Here is a 26,269-nt window from a genome sequence, read left to right on the forward strand (position 1 = left end):
TTTAAACCAATAAGATGAAGAGGATTTTCCACATGAGAGTGGGTGTGTTGCCTAAATAAAATTCAAAAGTTTACTCTCCAAAAGCTAAAGGCCTTTGTGGTACATGCTGATGAAACAAAGGTTAAGATGGCAAAATATCTGAAAATTGGTACAATCAAAGGATTGTTGAGAATCCCAATTTATTTGCGTGGCCACCATATGTACACAATATTTCTACCTTTTGTATGGCAGATTCCAAGGTTTCCTTTAAAAAAAAATGAAACACATATATATATATGTACACAAAAATAAAATACCCAGAGAAAGATAAAAAGTTTTCATTTCAAGGACATAGGAAAAAACATCCAAGATACCCCTAAAGGGGATTTTGTTTTATAAGTTCAGAATTCCTAAAAATGTTTTTAACAGTCCTGGTTAGTTACTTTCAGGGTGAGGTTTTTTTTTTTTTTTTTTTTTTTTTTTTTTTTTTTTTTTTGCAATTAATGTTGTAAGATTTGTACGTATATAAACCTGGCTGTGGTATAAGATGGAGGCTGGCAATCTCTCATTTCTTTTTCTTTTCTTTTCTTTTCTTTTTTTTTTTTCTTTTTTTGGAAAGTTCTATTCCCCATTCTAAGGTCGGGTTCTCAAAATAAAATTGCTAGTAAGTTTTCCCACAGGGACAACTATATGGCATGAAGTATTTGCCTCTACCAATCCTGCAAGTTTCTCTGTCACTGGAGAAAGCTGTTACCAGCCAGGAGGAGGGTCCCAATTTTGGAGTTGAAAGGTTCCTCATAAGAGTTTTACTTTTATCCTGAAAAATTCAGTAAAGGTAACCAAATTGAGGAAAACATTAGACCAGCCTCTTACCTAACCACTCAGTCCTGAACCCAGTGTCTTTCAACTTGGACCAAATCGGGACGTCTCCACTGGGTGAGTACTTTCCTGGTATGTTTCCACCAGCCCCACTTTGGACGTCTCCTCAAGTTGGGTGTTTCCTGTTATCTTTCAACCAGGCCCCACCCAGCATGTCTCCACTGGGTGGGTAATTTTCCCCCCAGTATCTTTCAACTGGAGGGCCAGGTACCTGGATACACTGCCAAATAAAACTCAGGATCATCAACCAATATGGGAGATCCTAGAACCAGAAGAGACTCACTCAAATTCATCTGGACTCCCCGAGGAGGCAGACGGGCACAAAGGGCCACTGCTGGTACCAAGGCTCCAGTTCCTCGGAGAGTTCAGCTGGAGAGAAGTCTGCTCTGGGTCCTTTCATGGTTTCCAAAACTTTTGACTGAAATACATGTGCAGCCTAAAAGTTAAGAGTTATGATTTATTTGGCAGGAGGACTTGACCTGGGATGACAGCCTCTCAGATCTCTCTGAGGGACTGCTCAGAAGAGGTTCGGGAGGAACTAGGATATATAGGAGCTTTACAACAAAGACCGGGAAGTTGGAACAATAAAAGATTGCTTGTTATCTAAAGAAAGCCAGGTATGTCAAGTTCAAGAATTTAGTGCTTTTCTATGTATGGGAGGAAGCAAACATTTGGACTCACTGAATTCCTTCTTTAGACAAACACCTAGCTATCTAGGGCTAATATCCTGTCCTTTCTTATTCTGAGTCTGCTCAGAGGGCACCGTTGTGAGTGGCTGCAGAGGCTGGGCTGCAGGCCTGTCCTTGCTGGGGTGTGTTGGCAGCCGCTGATGACTTGGTTTCAGCATTCTTTGTTTACTGACATGGTTGCAGTATTTTCATTCACATTGTAATAATTTCTTTCACAGACTGACTATGGATAATCTGCAACCTTGGAAAGCAACCGAGATGGAATTACTGCAGGTACCTTCTACTTTAATAAGCTGCGTGCAAACATAAACATGGAGGAAGGATACAAAATGATTTGGTGGTGTAGGGAAGGCTTTCTGCACATTACAGGAGAAGGCAAGGCAGATTTCCTCTCCTTTGTGGGCAGGGACGTGATTCCACCTTTCTTTTCTGTAGTGGTTTCTGAGAACAATTTATGGTAATTAACCAACATTGACAAAAGTTGGAACACAATGCATTTAAGAGCTGGCCAGCTGGAAATTGTGTATTGGACAGGTGGATTTCATAGGCAAGTGGTCAGGTGGATGGGAGAGAGATGGAGCCCACGTCTGGGCCCAGATTCAGGTTTAAATCGCCATTTCCTCACCATAGGGCCTTGGAATAGAATGTAACCTCTCTTAACCTGTTGGTGATTCTGTGAAATGCGCATGATAATACTCTTTTGTTCCTGGGATTGTTGTAAGTTGTAAAGAGTATTAGAGCACACATGAAGCACTTAACACACTGGCACTTAGCAGTGTTCACTGTGTGCGGCCGCCCCGCTTCGCGTGTGTCAGAGCCGTAAAGACAGCATGTGTCTGTTGAGGGCGCACTGGTGGCCCCTTGAATACGTTGTGAATTTGGTGATTTCTATTAATCCTTGTAACTCTGTGTGCCATGGGCAGTTATTTTCATGGACAGATGAGGAATCTCAGGGTAAAGAAGACTGTGTAATTTGCCCAAAGTCAGACCATAATTTTGGGTGCAGGTGCCTCGATTTGGCATGGGCCCCTGGGCCTTCTACCCTCTTCGTTAAGCACCAGAGCCAGATGTGGGGTCGACTGTCACCCAGCACAGAATATCCAGCAGGTAGCAAGACACACCTGGCCCTGTGCTCCTTGAGCAAAACTCCGGAGGGGAGGCAGTTACAAAAGTGATAAACATAAAAACAGATGACTGCAAACTGTGATCAGCTCTGAGAAGGAAAGGAACAGGCCTCGCAGTGCAGCGCTGGGATCTTTCTCGTCAGGGCTGCTCTGGGGGCGTTCATCTCAGCTAAACAAGCTCTGCTGCTGCACCAAGGCAGGAAGGCATGGTGCTTGTGACCAAGTAGACTGGGCCTCGTTGATCATTCTCATTCCCCATTAAGTGGCAGCTGTCACGGTCACTTACCTAGTAAACAGATGTTGGCCATAATCATCATGCATTTTGCTAGGTAGTTTTATTGGCCCCACCTTTGAGATGAGGTCATTGAAGCTGGGAAATTTGCTGCATGCCCGTGATCACCACGGAAATAACCCCGCTTGTCTTTCAACTTAGACTGGTGTGGCTCTCATGCCCCAGCCCTGTGAATGGCATCATGTAGCTTCTCCCAAGTGGCCCAAATGACTGACATTGATTTTCTTAATTCATAGGAAATGGTATGTGACAATAGGAGAAAAAGATAGTAAGAAATTTTTTGGAAAAATAGAAAAAAAAACATTTCTTCCCCAGCTGGGGAAGCGTACCCTGTGTCACTCACCCCACTCACTGCCTGGCACCTCCTCCCTTCTGACTCCGTGTTCAGAAGCCACTCTGAGCCTTTGAAGAACATTTTGCCTCATGACACTCTTGACTAGGACCTGCGACCTCTCTGTTCCTGGTTAACTCTCTCTTCAAAGCCATTTAAATTTTATGCAGGCTCATCTGCTCAGATGTAAGAATAGCCTCTTTAAAACGTCTTGATGCAGCTCCTTAATGAAGATCTTGAGAAGGAAACCTAGCCAAAAGCAGGGAAGTATGCACATAGTGACCGTAAACTCAGCACTTCGTGAAGTTCAGAATCAGTTGGGTGGGAGACTCAGGAAAGACTTTTTTAAGGTAGCAAGGGTAAAGTGAAAGGACGCAGGCTGTGTGAGACTGAAACATCTCGGTCCCAACCAGCAAGGCACCTGCGTTCACGATGGTGTGTGGGGAGTGCAGAGTTCTCACAAAGAAAGAAGTGGTGGGATCGGAGGGAGGACAGTTAGGTTTTTACTGGGGAAGGAAAATGTGGGCTGAACATTTCCTGGTTGAACAAGAGGACTGTGACATGATGTGCTTGTATTTTGGAGAGAAGGGTTTTGTGGGGATAGGCCTAGGGAGAACTCTCTCTGGCTGGGGAGTCAGCACAACAGAGAACCACAAAGAACTGAGCAGACCCCAGGCCCCTGCTGGGGGAGGGGCTGCCCGCCAATTCGAGCCCTGGGGGCTGCTTCTGTCCCTTAGCTGGGTCCTCAGAGCTCCCTTCAAAATCCAGTCCTGTTGATACAAAAAAAACATGGGGCATGAGAAGGGCTGTGCCCCAGGCTTTGGTTGAGCCCCTGGAATGTGCCCCGTCCGATGTGGGTCCTTGGTTTCATGCAGGAAAGAATTCAAAACCAAGCCACTGTTGAGTAAAGGTAGATTTATTCAGATAGATACATTGAAAGGCAAGAGAAACACCACGAGGTTTTGGGGTTTGATGCTCAGATTAAAAGTAGGTACTGGGATATCAAAATTGTAGAATAGATAAACAAGATTATACTGTACAGCACAGGGAAATTTACACAAAGTGTTATGGTAACTAACAGAGAAAAAAGTGTGACAATGAGTGTTAATATGTGCATGTATGACTGAAAAATTGTGCTGAATACTGGAATTTGATACAACATTGTGAAATGATTATAAATCAATAAAAATTGTAAAAAAAAAAAAAAAGAATGTGAGGAAGTTTTCAAGGAATTGTTCCAGATATAAAACCCTTTCTGAGCATTTTCTCTATTTTGTGTGAAATGCATTTTTACTTGAAATTTGACTATAGTTGATCTTAATTCTTTCAAATATGGCAGGGTTTTTGATTTTTTTCAATTTCTTCTTTCTCTTTTTTTTTGTTTTTTTTGAGCATGAAATCTGTTAGAACTATGGGTAAAGCGTAAACAAAGCGTTGCTGAATTTTAAGTGTCATCTGTTGGCTGTAATGCTTAGAAAACGTCTGTATTTTGAAATAAAAATCTTTAATGCTAACTAAAAAAAAAAGTAGGTACACACTCCACAGACAGAGTGTGGGCCTTCTCCAAAGAGGGAGAGGGAGGGGTGCCCGCGAGGTGGTGCTGTGTTGCTGGTTTTCTTGGGCTTGGTGGTTTCATATGCTAATAAGTAGAAGGACCTGCCTAAGGGCAAGGGGTTGGAATTCCCAGGGAGTTGGCCATTTCCCACCATTTGACCTTTTTTGGCTAGCCTTGGGACTGCCATGATGCCTGGGGTTGTGTTATTCACCATGTTACTATTACAGTGGGTGTAAAATGATGCTCAAGTTCTGCTAGAAGTTAAATCTCTTCATCCTGAGCCTCAAGGCCTATTGGGGGTTGAATGCTTCACCATTTTGATGTTAATTACTGTGGCCTTCCTTGAATGGCTGTGCTCTGGCCCCTTCCATCCTGTCTCACTGTGGTGACACAGAGAGAGCAAAGGCCAGGCCCTGCTTGTGCTCCTGCATTTAACAGGGGGAGGGGTGGTGTGGGCTGAGGATGACTCTGAGTGGTGAGAAGGATGTTTCAGATTTTCCCACGTGGGACATGGGGACTTGCCAGCAGCCACCGCAGATTTATCTCACGGGCATTATCGCTTGTGTCACTCATCTTTTTCTATTTTTTTTTAAGTATTTAATCGAAATTTAATATCAGATATCTTTCATAAAGAAATTTCTCTTTTCCTTTTCTTTGGGGCTCTTTTTGGGGGTTAGGCAATTAGGTGTATTTATCTGTTATTGGAGGCCCTGGGGCTTGACCCCAGAACCCCGTGCATGCTAAGCACTCGCTCTACCACTGAGCTCTACCACCACCTCATCATCTTTTTCTTTTTGCTTTAGCTGCCAAGAATCTTACAGCTGAATTTCTAGTCGGCCTTTAACACTTACCCTGACTTCATGGCATCCATTTTTATGACTTTACCTCCCCCTGGTTTCATTTAAGTATTGAATCTCCTTTTTCTCTTCACTGTCACTTTTGTCTTTTTGTTGTTATGGTTGTTAAGCTGTGTTTAAAAAATTGTTTAAATTCTCTTTTAGCAGGAAGTTGAAAGTAAATATATATGTAAACAAATTTATCACACTTAAATGCTTTTATACATTCTAAGCTGTTTAGTAGTTACTTAAAAACCGAATGGAATATTAAAGGGAAAACATTTTAAAATCACTTTTTTAATTTTTTATAAAGGTATAGCTGATTTACAATATGATATAAGTATCAGGGTGTTAAATAGATGCACAATTTTTAATGTTATGCTCCTTTTATAGTTTTTGTAAAACATTGGCTATATTCCCTGTGTTGTAAGATACATCCCTGTAGTGTGTTTATGTTACATGGAGAAGTTTGTATAAGAAAGCTGGTTATCGCAGAGTCTGCGGCGTGGCTGTGTCTGACCCAGGTTCACGCTCACCCTGCCTGTCAGAGCCCAGGCCCTCACTCCTGCCTGCAGGGCCGCAAGTGGAGGCAGGTCTCATCAGCGCTGGCACCACCCCCTGAGTGGCAGTGACAGCAGTGACTGTCTGTGGACATGCAAATTTTTGTTCCAGGAGCTTTACATGCATTTCTGCATTTAATAATTAAAGCCCTCCTGTGAGGAATCGTTTTATGTTTTTAATGAATAATACATTTTATTTTGATTTTGATAGAATTCAAACCTCCGGAAAATTTATAGGAATAGTACAATAAACGCTTGGATACAGTTCACCTAAAAGGGCACAATTAGCCCTTTTGTGTCTGGCTTTTTTTAGCATAATGTTTGAAGGTTCATCCATGTTGTAGCCTGAATCAGTACTTTATTCTTTGGTTTGATAATATCCTTTTTCTTTTTGTTCGTTTTTGGTCTATTTAAACATATTTTAATTGAAGTCTAGTCAGTTTATAATGCTGCATCAGTTTCTTGTGTACAACACAACACTTCAGTTATATAGGAACATACCTGTATTCATTTCCACATTCTTTTTAAACATAATTTACTATAAGATACTAAATATATTTTCCTGTGCTATACAGTATAAATTTGCCGTTTATTCTATACATAGTCGGTATCTGCAAATCTTGAACTCCCAATTTATTCCTTCCCATACCCTCTCCCCTCTGGTAACCATAGTTTGGTTTCTATGTCTCTGTGTCTGTTTCTGTTCTGTAGATAACTTTATCTTTTTGTTTGTTGGTTGTTTTATTTTTTTTTTAGATTCCACATGTGAGCGATCTCATATGGTATTTTTCTTTCTCTTTCTGGCTTACTTCACTTAGAATGTCATTCTCCAAGTCCATTCATGCTGCTGCAAATGGCATTAATTTATTATTTTTTTATGGATGAATAGTAGTCTAATGTACAAATATACTACAACCTCTTTATCCAGTCATCTGCCAGTGGACATTTAGGTTATTTCCATGTCTTGCTATTGTAAATAGTGCTGCTCTGAACATTGGGGTGTAGGTGTCTTTTTGAATTAGGGTTACTTCTGGATATAAGCCCAGGAGTGGGATTTCTGGGTCATATGAGAGGTCAATTTTTTGTCTTTTGAGGAACATCTATAGTGTTTTCCACAATGGCTCCACCAAACTGCATTCTCACCACACTGTAGGAGCGTTCCCTATTCTCCACAGCCTCTCCAGCATTTATTGTTTGTGAACTTCTGAATGATGGCTATTCTGACTGGTGAGAGGTGATACTTGATTGCAGTTTTGATTTGCATTTCTCTGATAATGATATTGAGCATTTTTTCATGTGCCTATTGGCCATTTGTATGTTTTCATTGGAGAAATGTTTGTTTAGGTCTTCTGCCCATTTCTGGATTGAATTGTTTGTTTTTCTTTCTTATCAAGTGTAAAAGGTGTTTACATATTCTGGGAATTAGGCCCTTGTCAGTTTAATTCATTGCAAATATTTTCTTCCATTCCATAGGTTGTTTTTTTGTTTTGCTTACTGTTTCCTTTGCTGTTCAAAAGCTTGTAAGTTTAATTAGATCCCACTTATATATATTTGCTTGTATTTCTATTGCTTGAGTAGACTGCTCTAGGAGAACATTGCTGAGATGTATGTCAGATGATTTGCCTATCTTTTCGTCTAAGAGGTTTATAGCGTCTTGTCTACATATTTAAGTCTTTAAGCCATTTTGAATTTATTTTTGTGTATGCTGTGAAGGAGTAGTCTAACTTCATTGATTTACATGCAGCTGTCCAGTTTTCCCTACACCATTTGCTGAAGAGGCTATCTTTATTCTATTGTATGTTCTCACCTCCTTTGTCAAAGATTCAAAGACCAAAACTTTGTGGGACTATGCTTGGTAATTTTGTTTATACATTCATTGATGGATGGATATTGTTTGTAACTTTTGGCTACTATGAATATTGATGTACAAGTTTTTTGTGAGAATATGTTTTCATTCTTTTGGCTGTAGAGTTGGCCCACCTTATGTGTAGTTTCCACTTCATGGATCCAGATGGCTGATTGTAAAGAGACTCGAACATCCTTGGATTATGGTATCCAGGGTGGGGGTTCCAGAAATCAACCCCCCGAGGATACTGAGGGATGGCTCAATATGTAGGAGGGGAATTGCTGAGCCATATAACTCTAAACTTTTGAGGAAACACCAGACTTCTGCAAAGAAGCTGCACCATTGTCCCTTTCCAATGGCCACATATAAGGTATCTCTTCCTCCTGAACGACACTTGTTATTGTCCATGTTTGATTATAACCATCCTATTGGGTGTAAAATGAGATCGCATTTTGATACTGATTTGGCTAGTGATGCTGAGCATCTTTTCATATGCTTATTGGACATTTGTGTATCTATTTAAATCCTTGGCAAATTTAAAAATTGGGTCGATTTTCTTTGTCTTGTTCAGTTGTAAGCATTTGTTATATATCCTGGATACTAGTCTCTTATTAGATATATGCTTTGCAAAATTTTTCTCCTATTCTGCAGATTCTCATTTCACTTTAGTTTTCTTAAACATTAAAACAATTTCTTTATAGGGGAGGTAATTAGATGTATTGATTTATTTTATTTTTCTTGCTAAGCACGCACTCTATCCCTTAGAAACAAACTTCCCCTGTAATTTCACTTTCTTGATGATGTCCTTTGTAAGAAAAAGGTTTTAACTTTGATGAAGTCCAGTTTATCTGCCTTTATCTTCTGTCACTTCTGCTCTTGGTATTGTATCTAGGAAACCAAAACCTATCCTAGGACCACAAAGATTTATACTGTGTCTTCTTTTAGAAAGTTTATAGGTTTAGTTATTATGTTTCTGTCTGTGATCAATTTTGAATTAATTTTTATTTGTTATATACATTATGGGGGGTCCAGATTCCATATTCATTCTTTTGCCTGCAGATACCCAGCTGTCCTTGCACCATTTGTTGAATAGACTATTCTTTCAATGGAGTGTTGTTGGCACTCTTGTGGAAAACTGACTGTAAATGTAAGTTTTTCCCCTCTGGGTTTTATTGTGTCTCATTGACTTATTTATCCAAACTTATGCCAGCACTATACTGACTTGAGTATTATAGCTTTTTAGTAAACTTTAAAGTGAGTCCTCCAACTTTGTTCTTCTTTTTCAAGATTGTTTTGTCTGTCCTGGTCCCCTTGCACTTCCATATGAATTTTGGTATCAGTTTTTCAATTTTTGAAAAGAATTCAGCTGGAATTTTGATAGCGATTCCACTGAATTTGTAGATCACTTTGGGGAGTCTTAACATTTTTAACAATATTGTCTACTATTCCATGAACATGGGATGCCTTCCATATATGTAAATCTTTTAAAGTTTTCTTCGGTGATACTTCAAAATGTTCAATGTACAAATCTTGTAAATTTTTGTTAAATGTATCTCTCATTTTATTTTTAATGCTGTTGTAAATGGAAAGGCTATGCTTCTTCAGGCGGACTATATATCAATTTGTTTATTTCTAGGATTCCTACACAACAAATACCCTAGGTTTAAATTTGCTACATAAATCTATCCACATCTCTTCCCAACCATGTGTTATAAGAAACCAAGACACAAGTTAGGCTACATGAACACCTATGTGGAAGTGAGAAATGAGAAATGAGACCCTTGGGTGGGGCTTTGTGTAGATGATACTGACAGCTTATTCAAGATGGCTTTATCTTAATTTCTTTTAAACAACTCTTCCGGTGTATTTAGTCAGATACATTAAGAACATGCCCTTTTGATGTGCAGAGGAGCTAAGATTATCATTTTCAAATAATTTCTAGTGAGAGTGTTGTACTTGAAACCCAATTTGCATCAATCTTTGAAGATTTATGTTTCAGGAGCTTTGACTAAACTACACATGTTTATTCAATAATGACAACTAAATGCTCAAGCAACATGTAAGAGTTTGAGCAAACTGCCCCCGCCCCATAGTGCTGGTTGGCTGCAGCTGTAAATGGAGTCAGCGCTTACCTCTCCCTGTACGCTTGTGCTGATCTGCTCAAAGGGTTTCATCCAACAGTTTGTCTGTAGTCTGTTGGACAAAGCCATAAAACGTTGATTTAAGTTTGCTGGAATGGAATATATTCTTATTAATATTAAGTAAGCACATATTGAGCGCTTACTGTATGGTGGAATTGTCCCTCAGCCTCACATGAATATTATTTCTCTTAAAACCTCACATATTTCCTTGTTATTCTCACTTTACAGATAAGGAGACTGAGAATTAGGTCTTCTCTCTTTTGGGGGGAGCTCATTATCAATGACTGGAAGTTGTGAGGAAAAAGATATTGATTCATCCTGAAAAAACATTTTTTTGAGAGTCAGCAATGAAGAGGGTGACCACTGAAGAAGGTGATCATTGTTCGAGTGAGATGAGCCCCAGGTTGTACGGAGTCAGCATCCTTGTCTTGGTCATGGCCAGTGTAGAGCTGCGTTGTGGGTGAGGTGGCGTGGCCGTGCAGGGAATGAGGATGCCGGGCCATTGGGCTGTTCTCAGGTCCAGTGGGGCTTTCTCTTAAGGGCAGTGGACCGTCATTGACAGATTTTAAATAGGGGAGTAGGGTGCTCTCATAGATCACTTTTGTATTGTAGAATGCTGGGAAACATTTAGAAGGCTCGGCAGGAGGTGATGTGATGAGTCAGAGTAGGGTGGCTGCGAGGTGTAGCAGTGTTCAATTTTCAAGTGGTTTTCAGTCCCATGTTTGTGGCTTAGTAGCCGTTTCACTTTGGATGACGCACTCAAGGAAGTGAAACAATTTATCTAATCAATTGAAGCAGTGACGTACCGACTTCCCAGGACTGCTGTGGAGATCCAGTGAGATAACGTGTTCACAGTGTGCAGCATGGACCCCAGCACAAAGTCAGTGCTGAGTGAGTACCAGTGAGTACCTGGTAGGTCAGGTGTGGGTGGTGGGGCTCGGTGACTGAGGAAATCTGGGCCCTGAAGGATGGGTCCAGTCACATCTGTGAGTGATGGGCCTGAGCTTGGAGAGGCAGAGAGACCTTGCCCCCCAACCAGTGGCCCTGGGCAGGACGGCTATGGGAGGAGATCCGTGAAGTCAGCTCTTTGCAGGTGGAGTTGGAGGTGCCCTTGAGACATCTAAGTGCAATGTCACGAGCTCAAAGAGGAGGTCTGGGCTCAGGCTGTGCATTTTCCTATAATCTCAATCCCTGAGGACGCCGAGGTATTGATCACTGAACTTGAAGACATACTTTACAGGACAAGTGAATAGTAGTATTATCTCTGTCATGAAAGCTCACGTCTCTTTATTCATCACCCACTTTCCTAATTGGGTACTTACAGGGCGGTTCTTCACCGCCCTCCCCTGGGCTCTGGCTCCACATTAAAGAGCTGGTGGGCCTCCCTCTTTTCCAGAAGAAGACACATTTAGCTGGTAGCCTTCTGTACCTTGCCAGACGTAGAATTTCAGTTTGTTGTTTTAATTCTATTTTCTGTTGGCCATCTCCTGACAGGAGAGAAGTTCTACCTCATGGTCATGTTTCAATTAGCTGTTACTGAGAATTGCTGCTCTGATCCATTATGTATGTATTTTATTAACTTTGTAGAGTATTTCTCATTTTTCTGTCTTTGCCCTTTAATTTTGTATGCCATTTCAAGGTTCTATCCTATTTGGGGACTTATTTTTTTTAATTAAACAGTATCTGTTAGTTAAGAAAAGAAAAGCAAAGAAAAAATGCACATGATACCTAAATTTAGAAAATATCTAGTGTGTTTCCTGTCTCGGCAATGGAGTGATATAGAAACTCGTTAAAACCTTCATTACATAAGTTCCTTAAAATGCTGATTAAGAAATAAAACCTTCCTTCCTCATCTTTCCAGCTTCACAGCTAATTGCCAAGAAAGTGAGGGGAAATACTCAGAATCCAAGACAAACAAGAAAGGGATTCTGGGAAGTAAGCGAGCATTAGAAGCGCTTGGGGGGCCGTTTGGCTCCTGAGCTGGGTTTCAAATGCCCTGACAGGAGGGCAGGAGTTGAGCCCCAAGCCTCTCACAATGGGAGTTGAGTGGCTGATCTTATGTAAGGCCAAGCAGATCCTGAGAAGCCTGGTTTACTAAAGGGTGAACTAAGAAAAAAAAATTCCTCAAGGCAAGAAAGTAAGGAAAGTCAATTTTGTTGGGAGAGGGGAAAATAACAAATCCAAAGTAGGGATATAATTTAAAGCCGTTCTGGCATGAGAGTGACCACAAACTCCTGGCAGAAAAACACAGCTACTCCTGGAATGAGAAATTGTGTTTTGAATGGATCAGTGAACCGCCATTCCGAAAAAGGCCTCCAGAGTCTTGTGGATCAAGATACTGGAACGCAAACACCTCTCTTCCAAGGTCTCATTCAAATAACCAGAAAGGTTTTAAAGGAAAGAAGCCATAATCATAGTTCTATTTATTGACATTACTGTATGCTAGGAATTCAGAGGTGACTATGGAGTCACCTCTTTTATGGACCTCACTTTCTGTTTGGGGAGACAAACTGACATAGTTGGGGAGCTTGGTGGAGGGAGTTGTTAGTCTGTTGCAATTAGCTAGGAAAGGAGATTAAGAAATCAGTGAAGAGTGGGTGAACTTTTTAGCTGAGGAGAGTCTTGTTCAGTTGGCTTTTAATTGCAGGCTCGATGAGTTTTCACTGGAGGGAACAGATCTTATGGAGGATGGACTTAGCTCAAGCCTCTTTAGAATGGACAAGTGAACCTGGACAAAGACAGTCAAATCTGTGCAGACATTGAAGTTCACTTGAATGAGCTCCATCCCTGAGCCAAAAATAGGACAAATATTCAGCACTCCTTGAGGACAGAGGAGTGGTTTTTAAGGTTCTCCAAGAATGAATCCCAGGGAACTCTGATGGCCAGTTGTCAAACTGTGACTTTGTCCTTTGGACGGTGTACCCACCAAGTGTATTGGAATTTTATAGGTTTCCATTTCTCTTTAATTCATGTCAGGTGATGAGGACGTGGTCACAAGCATTTGACACCTTGTCGAGGTGACTTTGGGTACCTGCCTAGAAGCGCAGGCACAGCTGAGGATGCATCATACGTCTTGCCGCCCTTCCCGTTCCCTGGCTCCGTGATCACGGCAGAGTGGTTCCTTGTTGACCTGTCCGTCTCCTCTGTGACATCATAACCCATGAAAAGACTGGAGCATATTAACTTGGCTTTGTTAAAGTCAAAGGAACAGATCTAATATGGAGTCAGATTTGTTCTTTCCTACTTCAGTAGTACCATGGAGAAGGCACTTTGGGCAGCTTTCTATAGGGTCCTGGAGGCTTTCTCTCTCAGCCTCTGGGCGCCTCTATAACAAACTCTTCATAGATATCTGGCTTGCTGGAAATCACTCCGACTCTTTTGCCCTGAAAATGTGTTCTGTTTACAACTCATCCCTACACCTTGGAAAAAACTCAATAAAAACTCAGTGGGTTTTACACAAACCAAGGGCAGGGGTGAGGGAGAGCATGTTACAATTTTATAAAATTAATAATAATAATTAATAATAATAATAATAATAATAATAATAATAATAATAATAATAATAATGGAATACTTAAAACAGCACTGGGCACATAGGAGAGAGTCAATAAATGGTTCCTGGCTTAAATCAAAAGTGATGGTTCAGTGATTCCATGGCTGCTGTATTTGCTGTGCTAGTTACTCCTTTGCTCCATTACAATTTTTTTTACTGAAAAAGAAATACATGCATGTGGTTAAAAAAATTCAAACAGAGCACAAAAATACACAAGTGAAAGAAGTTTTCCCTCATCCTCTGTTCTTTCAGCCGTCCCTGGAGATGCCACTGTTTACTAATCTTTGTGTGATTTTCCAGATATGCTATGCACATTCCCACCTATGTATGTAAATTCCTTTAAAGTTTTAGTTATATTTAACTTAAATTGATGTAAATACTGAAGTGGCTTCTTCCCCGGTAACAGAAAAGAACAAATCTGTCTCCATATTAGATCTATTCCTTTGATTTTAACCCTGTGCTCTGCCTCCTAGGCTTCATCTTGCTTGTATAAAAATGTTGCCTAGAGCCTGAAATATACAGGAGAGCCTATTCTGAAGGCTCTGCCCTTTAAGGATATTTAACACTTTTTCATTCATAAAAAGATTACAAGTTGCAGAATAGAAAATAACGTTTGTTTTGCTGGAGGTTTACAGAGATTTGACCCAGGCAGATAGCTGCAAGAACAAAGGATTCTAAAAACAAAGAATTCTTACACCAAGAAGTTTGCTACAACTAAGCACGTAGGAAAGGAGCCTGAATTCTGACTTGGGGAGATGGTTTTCCAGGACATTAGTTTGCCATCTAGGTCTACAGAAACTTGCTATTCCATGCCCCAACACCTGGTCTCCGAACTTATTGGCCTGTCCTAGACTGAGGAGAATGAATTTGGACTCGGTAACACTCCTATCTACCTAGCAAGCTGGGCACTGGAACTGAGGACATCTTTCCCACACCCAGGGAACTGCTGTGAGCCCTTGATGGTTCCACTAGGGTGGGGTGTGTTTTACCCAGGAGGGATAGGGACTATGCACCAACACTGAGGCAGTCTGCTCTGTCTGGGGCTCTGATCTACCTCCCGCTCCCCACCAGCCCAACAACTGGGACAGTGGAGCCAACGCAGAGATCGTGCCTGCCTGTTTCCCAGCGTGTAAAAGCTGAATATGTACTCTTCCCAAGGTAGTTCTGAGCGACAACACCTTCGGGCGCTTGGTTCCCAGAGCAACAGAAAACCCAGCTCTGCGTGGGGGCAACGGGTGTGATCCCTGTAGGGGTTCTGCAGAGGCCTTGGCTGGAGGGCTGGACCAGGGAGGTAAAACTTGAGCTGCGGGCCTTGAAGTGTTAGACAAGGGTAGAGAGTCAGGACTGCCTCCTCCTTTGTGGTGTCCCCAGAGGTAAAGATTTTTCTCCCCATCTCCGCTACTCCCCTCCCCTCTCCAGATCCCTCCCTTCTCTCTGCACCTCCTGTCCATCTGTTTCACTCCACTTTCCCCTCCTCTCCTCCTTCTCCCATCTTATCCCTCCATTGCTGCCCCAGCTTTTCTCGCAGAACCAAGAGGATCCCTGGTCCTCCTGCGCATGCGAAGTCGGTGCACGCTGGACCGCCGGGTGGGAAGCCCCAGCTCCAAGCCGGGGATCGGCCCCAAAGGCTTCTCAACTCTGTCTCCCTGTAGGCTTTGGCTCCTTCCAGAAGCCTGGGCCTCTTGCTGTGGAAGTGCAAGTTGGGGTCTCCCGGGAAAGGGGTCAGGCGGCTGCGGGAGGGCGGTCTGCGTGTCACAGCACGCGAGGGCGTGAGTCAGCGTGTGTTCAGCTGAATTCCTTGGACCAGGCACCTCTGACCGCACCACCTGCCCCGGCGCCCCGGCCACAGCTGCCCAGGGCCAGGTGTGCACTTGCCGCCTCTCGCCCCAGCCGGGCTCCCCTCAGTCCGCGGCTGTCGTCCCCTTCCCCTCTCCCGCTCGTGAGTCCTCTCCTCCCGGGCTTCCTCTCCTCGGCTGCCGGCCCGTCCCTGCCCCTGGGAGGGCTGTGTCCCGGGCAGGCGGGGTCTGTGGACCCAAACGGGGGCAGGCGGCTGGGTCTGGAGCTGGCCTCCGAGCGGGGCTGCAGCCCGCGTCCACACACCGCCACTTTCCCTGCCCCGCGACCCCGGGGCTCCCCTCCTCTCCCTTTCCCGCTCCCTGAGGACAAGCTCAGCAGCGTGGGTGCTGCTCCCCGGGCTGAGAGTCTCCAGCTGTAAAGCCCAGCTTCTCCTGGTGGAGTCAGGAAAAGGGAGCGCCAGTGCTGAGCGAGCTTCCTTCTCCTCCCTCAGTGTTTCTGCCCCAGGTAAGTACCTTGAACACTTTCAGTTTTTATGATGGCGGTGCTTGTTGATGACACGTGTTTTTGTAGTGAGAGGGATTACAGTGTTGAAAGCAGGGCTTTGTTCAGTTAGAAATGAACTGAAGGCATGAGGCTGCGACATCCTCCTTCCTTCCCTCTCCCAGAGTGAAACATGTGACCGCTGATTTTAGGAATACAGTTACAGTCCCTAAGTAGTCCAGCCCAGCTAGTATGTGTTAACAGGAACAGCACCACCAGAGGCGTTGAAGACCTAGGGACATTGCAGTCCTAAAGAGCTCCTGGCACAGTTTGGTTTGTTTTGGTTTTTTCTTTTTCTTAAATTGTGGGGCAAACTAGTTGTATAGAGTGAAAAATAATTGTCAAGAAATATTTTTTCATATAACAGCTTTATTGTGATATTCTTCACACACTGTGAAGTCCATCCATTTAAATGGTACAATTCAGCAGCGTTTAGCATATTCACAGTGGTGCAACCATTATTATTCCAGAACGTTTTCATCACTTCAGAAAGAACAGTGGAAATGAATGACCTAACTACCCTTCCCCAGTGGTGGTTCTAAAGAAATTTCTTCGCTGTTCCTGACCCTAAATTAACTTGTTACATTCTATGTAATATCTGGTTGGTATTCTAATCAGAATTGCATTGAAACTGTCTATCAAAACAGGAAGAATTAATGTCTTTATGGTTTAAACTTCTTCTACACATGAATAAATCTGGGATCCTATCTTTTCATCTGTCCAGAGCCTGGCCCATGGGAAGTCCTCACTAATTTTGGGGCTTGTGAATGATGAGATTCTATACATCGTTAGTTGCAACTGTTGCCTTTCACAGGAGAGAAAAGTAACCTCAGTGAAGCCAAGTAACTCTCTGATGGTGAGAAAGATTTCAGTCAGTGCTGGAGTGATCCAGTGGACTTGGTGCTTGCAACCAGAATTCTCCACCACCTACTGCTAAGGGGATTAGAGTTTTCTTCTATTTTTTTCTTAATGGCGTTGCTTTTATTTTTACTTATTTTTTAAATTATTTTCATTGAAGTGTAGTCAATTTTCAATGTTGGTTTCAGGCGTACAACAGAGATTCAGTTATAAACATATTCATATGTATATACATATGTTTTAGATTGTTCTTAGTACAACTCATTACAAGAAATTGATTATAGTTCCCTGTGCTATATAGTAGGTCCTTGTCATTTATTTTATATTTATTAATGTGTATCTGTTAATCCCCCCTTTCCTGCCTGCTAAACACAGTTTGCTTTCTATGTACATGAATCCATTTCTGGCAGCACCGTTTTTCCTAGTAATATATGCTGGTTGGCTGCTTTCAGTTTCAGTAATTCCATCTTATCTGTGGGCGTTTTTCTTCTGGTGGGCCTCTATGTGTTTTGCACACGTGGTAATAGAGATCTGTATTTGGGAGAACTCCAGGCCTAGTGTCGTCCCTGGTATGGAGCGCCCACTGAGCTGATGCTTGAACTGGGGAAAAAGCATATTAAATGTTGGAATTTCCACTATGGTTGAGAATTCCAGGTTTCTATAATCTGTTTAGCCCACCTTAATATTGGCTGCACCCATACTGGGTAATTTGGTGGAAATTCATGGTATTGTGTTGTAGATACAAGGACGTGTATGCTTCTTCTCTTTCCTTTTTCTAACACATATTCTCCTGGGCCTCCCAGATCCTCCCCCAGAAGTGCCGAGGGAAGGTTTGGTGCTATGCTGAGGCAATATCTGTTAATAAGGCCCTTTCCTCATCTCTTCTGAGCCTCCATTTCCTTCTCTGCACAATTAGGGTTTAGACTAGATAAGTCCTTTTCAGTTTCTTTTTAAGCCATGTTTCCTTTGAGAAACAAAAATTGCAAATCTCTCCTCCCATCCCAACACTTTAGATTTTGATAAGTCCTCCAAGGAGTGACATAGCTCTTTGTGGAAAATTGATGTGATTGTGATTCCAGGTGTCATAGAAAAGACTCTTCAGTGATTTATTGCAAGGAGAAAGCAGGAAAGGGTCAGTATGTCACACTTTCTAGTGTGAGCACTGGAGTAGGGGCTTGGGTTTAAATACGGTGACTGACGTGGCCTCTCTCTAATCTTGCACAATGTGATAAACCTCTCTCCCTCAGTTTCCTAATGTGTCAAGTTGGGGTGATAATATTTTAAGGCTTTTGTGAAACATTATACACATAAACCATTTGTGTCTCGGTAGAAACAAGACCTGCTAAGGAGTCAGGGATTTCTTCGAAAAAAAAAAAAAATCTTGTCCATAGCAATCTGTCTGTGTGTATTTTGAAGTTTCTGGGGAGTGAGGGTTGAGTCTAAAGTCCATCATGGGACAGGTGGCCCATGGGTCTGTGTGCCTCAGATTGCCCCCCCTCCCCAGTCCTCTTCCTCTCAGTCCAGGATGAAGTTCCCTAGTATATTTACACAAAGGCCTTGTGGAAATGGCTTTTCATTTTATTGTTTCACCAAGAAAGGCTGCCATCATGATCTCTGTGGTCAGTTTTTGGTGACCTGAAGGCTATGCAACTGGGGGTTTCTATTTAATAAAAAGAAAAAAAAATTACGAATACAAAATAAGACCTAGGGTGGTGACAGGGGCTGTTGGAAGTGGGGAACATTAGCTTTGTTAGTTTCAGGTGCAATGTCCTCTGGCCACGAGGACACATCCTCGTGCTCTTAAGTTGGAGGTACAAGTGGGTTCAGTTTGAAATTTAACTGAGTGTATCTCATGGGCTGGGCATTGTTCTATTTGTACTGTGTGTTCCTTATTTGAGACTGTGAGCTCATTTAACCTCAATAGCCTCTTTAAAAAATTAGACTTTTTATTTTAAGATGTAATGTAGATTCCCATGTAGTCGTAAGAGATTATATGGAGAGGGCCTATGGTCTTTTGCCCAATTTTCCTTAATGGTTCCACCTTGCAAAGTTGGGATACAATTCATTACTGACTCACTAACCCTTTGAGGTTTGTGTTATTGCCCTCATTTCTATTCATGATTAACCTGGGTCTTAGAGAAGCACACAGGCATGCCCAGGTCACCCACATGGTTAATGTAGAGTCAGGTGGAATGTGGGCTTGGAATTTCCAGGCAGTACCATTATGATGGTCTGTGGCAGGCAGCAGCATTCACTTTGCTTGTTTATTCATTCATTCAACAAACTTTTATTGACTAACCTCAGTGGGTCAGATGCTTTCATAGGGTTATCTGATTCTTCAGCAGTACTGATAATCAGGTAATATTTTCTTTTTTAATCTGAGAAAATTAGCTCTGCGAAGTTATAAACCCCCCAAAGGAAATATAGTTCATAAAGGAGGGATAGTAAATTTGTACAGTTCCCATTTTTTATGCAGGTGGTACCCTAGGCATTTTACATTTTACATATCCATAATCCAGATATATTCTTGTAAGGCAAGGATTTTTTTTTAATTGAAGTATACTCAAGTTTACAATGTTGTGTCAATTGCAAGGTGTTTTTTGAATTTTGAATTAAAAAATATTTTTTGAGGAGAGTAATTAGATTTATTTATTTGTTTCATATTTTTAAAATGAGGTACTGGGGATTGAACCCAGGACCTTGTACTTGCTAAGCACGTGCTCACCACTGAACTGTACCCTCCTCCCCAAGGCAAGTTTTCTTATCCATTATTCTGCAACTTAGGAGTTCAAATAAATTGGAGTTGAAATCCAGATGTTTTGATCCCACTGTGGTTCTTTTGTTTATATTCTGCTGAAGCGGGTTCGGGAAAGCAGTTCCTTTGTTCATTTCTTTATTCAGCAGTTTTGAGGACTGACTATGCATAAGGGTCTGGCTAGGTGCTTGGTACAGTAAACAATAAATGATCCTTCTCTGCAGGGCCCGGAAGCCTAGACCAAAGGCTGGGTAATGTGATCCGAGCTACGGTAGCCATGTGCAGACTCTGAGGACAAACTGTACCCCCAGCTTTGCTTGGACTTCCCTTGCCTTCTGGCTGGTACACACCAGGTCACCGCAACCCAGAGGGGCCCGCAGCCCGCAGCACAGTATGTACTTCGATCTCCTCTCCCCTCTCTGCAGGGCCTGCAACAAGAGCATCCCTGACTACGTTCAGAGTGCTGAGGACTACAAGACTCTCCCCGTGGTGGTCCAAGCCGTTGGGATCATCTCAGAGGAGAATTTCTTTTGCATTTATAAGCAAATCTCCTTGGTGAGCCGGATCATCCCCTGCGGCTCCCAGTGGGCACTCTGTATCTACTATAGGCACCACTATGCGCCCGAGAATGGGTGGAGCGAACTCCAGACCAACCGCAAGTTCGTGGGCCTTGTCACCATTGCGGACTGCCTCTTGGCCAAGGCCTTCGATAAGCTCCACATGCAGAGGAGCTGTATGGCACCACGGTTAATGACTCTCAGCTCTTTGTCTTTGTGCTGCATGGGGAGGTAGCCGAGCAGACACGCACCGACGTGGCGTTCAATCTACAAGGACTGCAGTGTGGTGAAGAGGATCGAGGGCTTCACTGAGTCACTCTTCATCTCGCTCAAGTCTAAGTGGCTGGATGGGGCCCCCGACAACTCTGGGGACAAGATCCCGCTCCTCTGCATCCTCTTTGAGAAGGAGGACTTCATGGGACTGGACACAGACTGAAGGTAATTTACCTGGCGGCCCGCCCGCCCTGGTTCTGTGCCAGGTTGCTTCCCTACATCCAGAAAGGGATCAACAAGGAAGAGGGCTGTCTAGTAGCCAAGGGTGGAGGGAGGTGCAGCCCGCCGGCTTACAGACATTTAAAAGTGAATCTGCCTTTGTTTCAGAGAGATCCTTTTAGGGTTAGTGTGGACACTGCCTCCCACTTTTCAGACAGGAACCCTGGTGGGACACTTGGAGTTGCTGTCCAATAGATTAGCCACAGCCACTGATGCTAGGAGCTCTGGGGAGGAGGCTGGTCTGAGCTGAGAGGTGCTGTAGGTCAAATGCACATCAGATGCTGAGACTTGTCTAGGAAAAAGAATGTAAACTATCTTGTTACTTTCTATATTGATTACATGTCAAAATGATAGTATTTTACATACAGTAGAATAAGTAAGATCTGTTCTTAAAATCAGTTTCTAGTATTTGTTTTTGTTTGTTTAGTTCTTTGTTTAATTTTTAAATGTGGCAACTGGGAAACTTTCTTTACATGGATCTCATTTCATTACTGATGGGCAGCGTGTCCTGGGATAGTCTCATCCCTTTGCTTATAGATGAGATGCTGAATCCCAAGATGCAGAATGAGGCTCCGGTTGAGGTGGGGGTGGAGCCTGTGTCTCCTGACTCCTAGGCTCAGCACCTGCACGGCTCAGGCCCTCTCTTCATGCCTGACAGTCACCATGCCAGGTTAAGACATCAGAAACACCGCCAAGGACTTCCGAAAGAACTCCTTATGCAGGAAAAGGCTTGTCACGGAGTTTGGGACAGAGCAGGGAAAGGTTCATATTCACTTTGTCCCTGTGATTATGTCAAAGGCTTCACTTTGCCTCGAAAGTGCAGACGAGCTCTTCTGGGCTGCCTACTCCCCACCTTCTGCTCTGTTTCCCCGTGTGTCCAACATGCTGTCCCTCGGGCAGGAGAGGTTGAGATGCCTTTGCAGAGAGGTGGTCCTCCTTTGCTGCGGAGAGTGAGGGAATCTGTGTCTCCCCGGCCTACGGCCTTGGGCCTTGAGTCTGGAGAGCGCTCATGGCGGTCTCACAGGTGACGGTCGGAGCTCCGAGAATGTGCAGCTGGGTCCGCTGTGGAGGCGGTGATCTGTGATTCTTGAACTTACTTAAGATCAGATCCTACTTTCTGGTTGTTGGTCAGTTGGAGGAGAAGGTGCCAGAGAATTGATAAAAAGAAAGTCCAGAACAGCCCTGTGAGTGAGAGGCACAGGGGAACCGAGTCCCACCTACGTGTGTTGCCTGGCGAACTCTGGATGAATTTTCAGTTCCTCCCCGGAGATTCTTCTATGGCTTAAGGAAGGGGCAAGTAATGTCGTGGCCATGATCTGTACTTGTCCTCACAGGGTCCTGTGATCTACATGTCCGCACTCCCCTTCTGCTCCTTGGAGATGAGGTGGCAGGTTTAGGAGCCTGGGCACTGCTGAAGGCACAGCTGCCAGCACCGGGCTTCTCCCAGACTGGCTCCGTTCACCTCACCTGTCACCTCCTGCTGAGCCCCCAGGCATTAGTCCAGGTAGGTGCATCGGTGCAACGTAAGCAGGGACCAACTTCTCCCCCTGGACAGACTGCTGCGTGAGCAGTGGAAGCCTGGAGCCATGCCCCAGCCCCGTGGCCATTGCCTCCTCTATTGTCATAGGAGGCACTGGTGACATTTTTGCTCAGCAACTGCTTGGCTCTGAGTCTGTAGACCCACCAGAGAATGCCAGCTTGTTTTTGCCTTTTCAAGTCTTTCCTTGGGATTTCGCAGAGTAGTTGGATGTGTGCTTAGCCCATAGTGATTGTCACTGTCACCATTGTTTACCCAGAACCTCGTGTACCAGGCATGGTTCTCAGCATCAAAATACAGCAGCGCATTAAACCTCCCTCCTCGTGGGTCTGTCTGTTGTGGTACAAAAAGCACCCAGCCAGCATCAGAACGTCAGTGAGATAACGCGGCCTGTGAGCTCGGGTCAAGCACGTTCTTCTCCAGTCACTTTTACTCCATTGTTCCTTTTACTATTCTACAGTCATTAATTTATAAAACAATGCTTTGGCGCAGGAGCAGAGCCTAATCCTCTCCTGCTACTCTTGGTGGGAGTGAGTAAAACTGTCCAGCCTGAAATGTGACCATAATTTGTAGCTCAAAATCTATCTAGACGCATGTAGGTGGAGTTTTGGTTTGGGTCTCTGACCACTTTGGTGTCCCCCGGCAGCACTGCTCCACACAGGCCCCTGCCTTCCCTGGAGCAGGATGTGAGAATGGGTCTCACTGTCCCTGTGTCCCTGGCCTCACACACTCACGTAAATTCTTGTACAGGCAGTCAAATTCATTTTTGTTCTTGTGTGTTTCTAATTTTCGCTTGTTCCTCTTTTCCTTTTTCTTTTTCCCTTTTTCTCTTGTACTGGCCTTTGAGTATGTTGTTGCGTCTGAAAAGGTGGGCTGTGCACACCCTGCATTGGAAATAGCTGGATCGCCCTCCGTGCAGTCTCCATCACTTTAAAAGACAAAAACTTAACAGCTGCCTTGATCCATGTATTATCCTAGTCATCTTTTTATTTTCTTATTTTTGGAATGTTTGCTTTGTTATCACATCACCCACTGGTGTTTGATACCTGTTAAAATCCTTGCTTTGAGGAACCTGTTTGGTCCTCCTTATATTTGGTGACAAATGCGCCCTTATTAAATTTGTTTGATTGTTTTCAAGAAGTGAGATACGAATTGATTTAGGCGGCTGCTGAGGGATACTTTTCATGGAGTATTTAATCTTGTCAAGTCAAAGTCTGCAGCATCTTGCTCAATTCCTGCTTTTCCACAAACGTGCTCGGCACGCGGTTCCTGGCTGTCGCTCTGTGACGTGCGTGATGGTGCTGCCTGGCCGGCGGTCACTGGTGAGGAAGTGGCCGGCTCATGGGTGAGCAGCTGTTGGAGGAAGCAGTCACCGTTTTTTTTTTTTTTTGCATTCACCTTCCCAGTGCCATTTACTTTACTTTACCTTCATAAAGGGGCAGAAGCTGGTCTAAAATCCATGCCACTCTTTTGTTCCCTTTACGAAGCTGTTTTTTCTGAGTATCAGGACAACATTGCCTTCTCCTAAGTAGCTGGCTCACCTGGATCTGGTGGACACAGGGTCCGCTAAAGGGGACCGTGGCTTCCTCTCTGCTTCAGCCAGTTGGCATGCAGAGCCAGGTCTGTGGTTTGGCTCAGCAGCCATGCAGTCCTCCCTACACAGGACTTTACTTTTAACACATGTTTTCAGTAAGTAGCTGACTCTGTGTCTGTTGCAGCTGACGTCCACCACTGACGGCCGTGTCGTTAGTTTGCCGAGTGAGTCTCCAACACCTAAATCAGCCGTGTAGGAAGAAGCTTTGACCGACCTAGGACCTTGGATTTTTACCCCCACTCTGGTTCATCTCACCTGGGGGAAGTGTTTGGCCACCACCGTCATGCTGGCCATGAGGCCTTGTTCTCCTTTCATGCTCTGGTCCAAATGTCGACACTTCACCCTTCACTGACTTGGTCTCGCTTGAGACAGGCCAGGCTTTCTGAAAGAGTCCATCACATTCTCGGGGGGAAGAGAACAGATGTAAGTGTCACAAGTAGAAGGAGTCTAGGCTGTCCGGGTTGGCAAATGCAGGCTTGGATCTGTGATGGCTGGGCTGTGCCCTGGACACAGGCCTTTCCCATGGCTCCTGAGAGCCCAGGGTTCAGAGTGAGAACAGCCTTGCCTGGGTTCCTCCATCCTCATCTGCTCACTGGCAAGTGTGTCTGCTAATTAGGAGCTTCCACAGACCTCGGGCCCTTCAAAGTTCAGACCACGGGAGAACCTTGAGTCCCTTCTCCAGGGCCTCCTTTGTGAGAATCCAGTGCCTACTGAGGTGACCCATGCCAGGAGATGCCTCCCCATCCAGGGAGCACCCTTCAGAAGATTGTGACTCACTGCACCATGCTATGAGCTTGTGGGGTTCCGGCCGTGGTCCCTGCAGAACCAGACTTGAGATGGGCTTAGCGATGGAAATGACAAGACAGATTCCAGTGCAGGGCTAGGTGGAGGGAACAGGGGAAATTTAATGTGACCTCAAACACATAGGTGGGTGCTGGGGCTGTTACTAATATGGGGAGCATGGGAGGTACCTCCAGAAATCGAATTCCAGAGTAAATGGTGGACATGAGGCATTTTTAAGATGCCATTTGTCATCCAAGTTAGGACTTCAAAGACGCACTCCGGTCTATGAGCCTGGGGCCCATGTGAAGGTGCCGGTCTAGAGATACACGTTGTGAGTCGTCATTCTTAGCTGGTGTTCACAGCCGTGTAGGTGGATGAGCTCATCTCGAGAGGTGCAGACTGAGGCTGAGGGGGGGCAGGGCTGTGCCTCGGTTAGAGGAAAGCCCAGACAATGCAGGTTTGGTGTGTCAGTCAGCGGCAGCGTTTGCGATTTTCAGAGCAATACCATTTAACCTTAAGGGGCGGGGGGTGGGGAGGGCCACCCAGGAAGAAATCTGAAGGGAAGGTTGTGGCCACGTGTGCGCGTCTTGGGACGATGCAGTGGCTGCAGGGTCCAGGGTCCGGGAGGGGAGTCTCCTCAGAAGCTAGAGTTGGAGTGGGGAGAATGTAGTCACACCCATCTGTGAGGGAGAGAGGGAGGCCTAGGAAGTCCCCACCCTACTGGACTCGCTTTCCCATGAACAGAAGGCAATCAGACAGAGGATCTGAGGTGAGAAGGGATGGGGGCTGGGAGGGGAGTCAACCTGGAGAATGGTGCTTGGACAATTTTGGAATAATCTCCCTGCAAAATAGAGTTAAAAATTCTCAGACTCTTAAGAACATTGATGGTGACTGGGGAGGAGACAGTTGTTTTTCTGGCCTCCTAAGGGTAAGTCATGTATCCGGGGACACACAGAAGAATCAGGCAGTCTGTTCCGGGGGCTTGACCCTTACCGGGGGGAACAGAGCAAGTTTGAAGGGGGAGGAGGGCAGCGGAGGGAAACGAGCCAGGCCCCGTGTCAGGTACCAGTTGGCCGCCCTACTTGCGTGTTGCATTCACATCCATGCCTCCCAGGTGGGTGGTGGCAGCCCCCTTTTGCAGATTGGGAAGCCTTCTCAGAGGGGTTAAGGAATTGGTCTGTTTTGCGGCTAGTAAATGCTGTAGCAAGATTCAAGCAGGGCCTTGTCAGATTTCAAGAGCATGTTTTCTCTACTAATTCCGGTACCTCCCTGTTGTACGTGGAATGGTGAAGTGGGTCAGTTTTGGAGCCTTTCAGAGAAAGTGCAACTTATGTGCCTCAGGACTGTTTCACAAATCTCAGTGTTCTTTGATGGTTCGGCACCGCAGTGCTTTTCGCCCCACAGAGGTAAGGTCTTACTCTTTTGACGATGACGTGGTTGCAAATGACGTACAGGTGCAAAACCAGACTTAGCAGCTTCTGAAGGGAAACTCTCTAGTTCTCCCTTGATAGACTTTCTTCCGCGGGATGTAAATGTGCTGCAGCGTAGGCCTGAGCTTTCCGTATGGAGTG

At 44.3% G+C, this 26,269-nt stretch overlaps 2 long non-coding RNA genes across 2 annotated transcripts in view; both read left to right on the forward strand.

Moving 5' to 3' along the window:
- LOC135320611 (uncharacterized) overlaps positions 1-26,269 on the forward strand; it is a 352,044-nt gene that overhangs the window by 236,888 nt on the left and 88,887 nt on the right. The gene's annotated exons all lie outside the window — the stretch shown is intronic.
- Positions 1,132-15,345, forward strand: LOC135320607 (uncharacterized). Its single transcript, XR_010379813.1, has 3 exons — positions 1,132-1,475; positions 1,766-1,820; positions 15,205-15,345. It is a non-coding gene; the product is annotated as an uncharacterized LOC135320607 (long non-coding RNA).

Source organism: Camelus dromedarius, unplaced genomic scaffold (genome assembly GCF_036321535.1).
Source record: "Camelus dromedarius isolate mCamDro1 unplaced genomic scaffold, mCamDro1.pat HAP1_SCAFFOLD_140, whole genome shotgun sequence".
Taxonomy (NCBI): Eukaryota; Metazoa; Chordata; class Mammalia; order Artiodactyla; family Camelidae; genus Camelus; species Camelus dromedarius.